Source organism: Electrophorus electricus, chromosome 7 (assembly GCF_041902795.1).
Source record: "Electrophorus electricus isolate QZ-2024a chromosome 7, ASM4190279v1, whole genome shotgun sequence".
NCBI classification, from domain to species: domain Eukaryota; kingdom Metazoa; phylum Chordata; class Actinopteri; order Gymnotiformes; family Gymnotidae; genus Electrophorus; species Electrophorus electricus.
Genome location: NC_137503.1, coordinates 3,677,501 through 3,681,558, shown reverse-complemented (window position 1 = coordinate 3,681,558; position 4,058 = coordinate 3,677,501). Strand labels below are relative to the sequence as shown.

The following is a 4,058-nucleotide window of genomic DNA, read 5'->3' as shown; positions in this document are numbered from 1 at the left end:
TTGCTTGTTTGGTGTTTTTTCCTCAAACTACTGATTTTGAGTCTTTAGGCCTCCTTCCCAGTCAAGGGCCAACTTTTGAAATGTGTAACTGACCAACCAATCAATCAAATAAACCCAAAGAGCAATTTGCAGCTGACGCGTCAGAACTGCGGGGCCCAAATCTGTCTGTATACAGCGCCGTTTGGAAATATACCTGCTCAGACACTCCATAAACCGAGGAGTTGAATTAGTCTGGTCCAGGAAGTTCACTAAATGGCGGGATTCCAGCCTTCTACAGCCGAAGTGGAGAACTTCTGGTTGAGGACAATCAGTCGCTCTTTCCCCGTCATGTACTCTCACACACATGCTCGACATATCCAGGGTGTTCTACTCATGAACCCACCCACCCCCTACCCCTGCTGGTGTGTTCATTCCTAGAATAGGGATGGAGTGACCAGCGTGGGCATGGCAGGGCCCATTGCCACTGGGCAGCACATGACGGCCCGTCTCTCCGACGGCTCGCTCTGCTCCTGGCTGTTTTGACATTTCCTGCAATATCGGTGCGCATTATTCAAACAGCAGTCTTAATAATCCCCCCCGCACACAGCCAGAATTCGTGAATTCCCATGTATGTCACTGTGAGATAAAGACAAATCCACGTACCACCGGTCACGAGTTACACAGTAGTACCTTCCCTCACCCAACTAAACGCATTGTTTTGTGCTGATCGACGGCAGCGTTCAGCACCACGGACAGTGCAGAAGGTAACGCATGGTCTTAGGTGTACGCAGAAAAAGGGCCCATTTCAGAGAGAAAATGATTTTATCAGCATGAGGTTTTGTATCCTTTCACTTTTTCTTTTTCTCAATGGGGAACTTTAAGAACGAAGGCGATAGATGCGTTTCCTTTGATTTGCCTTGCCTTTGTTTTTACATGCTCTCATACCTTCAGTGGAACATAAGCAGTGTCAAGGTACTGAGGCCACTGTAACTGTAATCGGTGTCGAACATTTTATATAAGAGCTACACCATATGTTCATACGGCATCCTAAAATTCCCCTTGCGGTTGCTTTTTGATCCTTCACAAATGCGTCTTTGGGGCTCAGGCGACTCATTACAGCCCATTCCTGGACAGAGCCACGGAGCTGTAAAATACAGCCCATTCCTGGACAGAGCCACGGGGCTGTAAAATCAAAGCCACCGACAGCAGTGCTCCCTAAAGCTTGAAAGCAAACGATGACGCCAAACTCCGGGCGCCACGCCGCCCAGGACAGCATTGACCCACATTGCAACGTCATGCAAACCTGACCTAACAACCATTTCATTTTGGACAAATGGGCAAGATTACCCACCAACGTCCACTCGTCTCGCACACTCACCGCACTTCACGGAAAAGAATTAAGCCCTTCAATTCCACATACCAGGGCCAGAGATATTGAAATGCCCCACAGCTCATACCACAGCATCACGTTGGCCATAGGGACTTGTACTCATCAGTTTGTTGGTAAATCGCAGATTAGAACAGAAAGCCAAGTCCCTTTCTGAGACACTGCAGGACACACGCGGAGCACCTCCTCTTTGTCGGGGTCTTCAAGTTAGCTGCTCTGTCCCACTGAAAAGCAGTCAAACCCAACAGCGTGCGCAGAGTGTGTTCAGACGGCGGCTCCCAGGATCCTCGCACGCACCAACACGAGGTTATCACGTTTGATCTGCTCTTCCACCCCTTCGTTGATTGTCCTTGTGATTTTATCCACAGGACCTTTTTAAAATATTGCTTTAGCTTATAACACATCTCTCCACCTTGGCGAAATGACTGTTAGATCAGCTAAACCACTCACGCCATCAAACGGGAATCTCATCCCAGCAATGCCGCTGAAGAGAGTCTTAGTACTGAGTTCTGGAATTCCTGGGAAAACCTGAGAGCCCTTTAACACACAGGTTTTTAAATGCATCAGGAAACACACTTGGGATGGGAGCTCTAGTCTATTGTGGCCATTTCATTTTACTTTATGGATGACTGAAGCCCCTGGACCTTTTAGTGCGCCCTTTAACTTTCTTAGCACCGCAACACCTTCTCTTTATTTGTCGGCTTTACGACAAATTCTCTTTTTATTTTTAGCTCTCTGTGCTTTAATTATAGTTTTGGAGTTTTTCACACTCCATAAAAGACTTTGTAAACTTGTCTTTAAGAAGGTGTTATAAAGTGTACTTCACTACTCAGACTTTCCAGAGCACATGCCATATTTCTCCAGACATATGAACACAGTTTGCCCCTGATGAATACAAACACTCTAGTCCGTACATATGCCGACTGTGGTGAAACAAATTATATATTGCATGCAATCATTTTACATTGGTCAATCCTTTCCTTTAGGTATATACTAAAAATCTGACTAAATTAGGCAAAATCCATACATCAAAAATATTTTTAAGAAGTGTCTTGGAATGTTTCTAGGCATTAGCTAAAGCTGGATGGTACCCCCAAAGATTTTTTACTTTACCTCTTTGAACTCAAAAACAGCTTCACTATGATTTCAGGCTGTGAAAACACAAAACAAACAAGTCTAAGATTGTTACGAGGCCTTTTTATTTTATTTTTTATTTCTCTATCAATTATTAACATGGACTGTTTCGGCTTCATCCTCTGGGATCGCTTTCCTCCGGATTGTTGGTCCAATTTAGTAATCTGAAGAAAACACTAAAATGCCTGTTGAGTTACTGCCAGCTCTCAGGGTGCAAGTGAAGATGACAAATTGAAAGGATTAAATCAAAGGGCCGAGAAGGCACCGGTTAAAAGTCCTTTCTGGGGGCCCTTAAATTATTTTAAGGACTCCATCCAGTGGATTCCAGCAGCGTGCCTGGGTGGAAGAAACTGAGGAAAAACATCACAGAAGGAAACCACCGTCAAACAACGACAAAGATCTGATGTTTCCGGAGAGGTCTGTAAATAAAGGGGTCATTCTCGAGAGGTATCAAGAGAAATGAATTAGAACTCCTATGAAAATAATTCTTCATAGGTAACTAAGCAACCCGGGGCAGCTGAGTGGGCTATGAATGAGCTACCGAGAGCATGTGTTTGGTTCAGCAACTTTTTACCAAGGAACCAATAACAGTTCAACAATATGATGGAGATTTTTCTTGTTACCTGGGCAACAAGCCAAGTAAAAAAGATCTGAATATTATGACCCCTGGTTTCATGTGACCTTGTGTTTTGATTCAAGACAAACATACAAGAGTACCAATTTTAAAAGTAAAAAAATGTAAAGGCTAAGGCGAAAACTTTTTATTTAATCTCAGTACAAATATGGAAATAAATATAAAATATAACCAATGTAACCACACGACAAACAAGTAGACAAACTCTTATGCAAAGAAGTTTTATTAAAGCCAGAGATAATGATACAGAGTGTGGGGCAGGAATGCTTGAAAATACAAGTGAAAAGTTCACAATATACTGGTGTCAGCAAACATGGATGAGTTATTCTCCTGCACAAATTTGAAAAATGGCTTCATAATAATGCATCTCCATCTCCCTTTTTTTTCTTCTTTTTGCACAATGTTTAGTTGAGACAAGGCACAACATTAAACGGTTTCCACGGCAGCTTCGAGGTATGCCTCCGAGGTACTTTACGGCCGTACAGTAATCATTGGTGTGTTACTGCTCAACGGAGGTGCTAGTATGCTTTGTTTTGGCCAAGTTTTGTTACCTGAAATATCCCTTAAAAAGCCCTACAGCCAAGGCTTGCAAGCCAAATGCAACCAAAGGCAAAAAAAGGGTTCTCATAACTCTGAGGAAGAACAGATGTGTTCTGACTTATAAATCCATGCTGCTTACCAGGAATAAATGACAAGCCCCAAGCAACCCCATGACTGTGATAATCAATTTAAGACTGCATTTTACTCCCAAGATGTAATGGCGTAATTTAGTGTGTCAGCAGACCTTTAAAACGTTTGGCCGATTTGTAACTTGAAATGGTTAGAAAGATAAAGAAGGAGAAATCAGAAAGCGGTACGGGAAGGTGAGGGAGCGCCGGTAGAAAGCAGCTGCGTCTGCTCCCGCTAAAGAGTGACGCGGCTCAC

The 4,058-nt window shown here is 43.4% G+C and overlaps 1 protein-coding gene across 12 annotated transcripts in view; it reads right to left on the bottom strand.

Annotated features, from left to right (window-relative positions):
* Positions 1–3,339: 3,339 nt before the first annotated feature.
* lpp (LIM domain containing preferred translocation partner in lipoma) overlaps positions 3,340–4,058 on the bottom strand; it is a 123,768-nt gene continuing 123,049 nt past the window's right edge. For all 12 annotated transcript variants that reach the window (XM_035524541.2, XM_035524539.2, XM_035524546.2 and 9 more), the window contains one exon: positions 3,340–4,058. This exon is cut by the window's right edge and continues 2,759 nt beyond it. The gene's annotated coding sequence lies outside the window, so the exon portion shown is untranslated.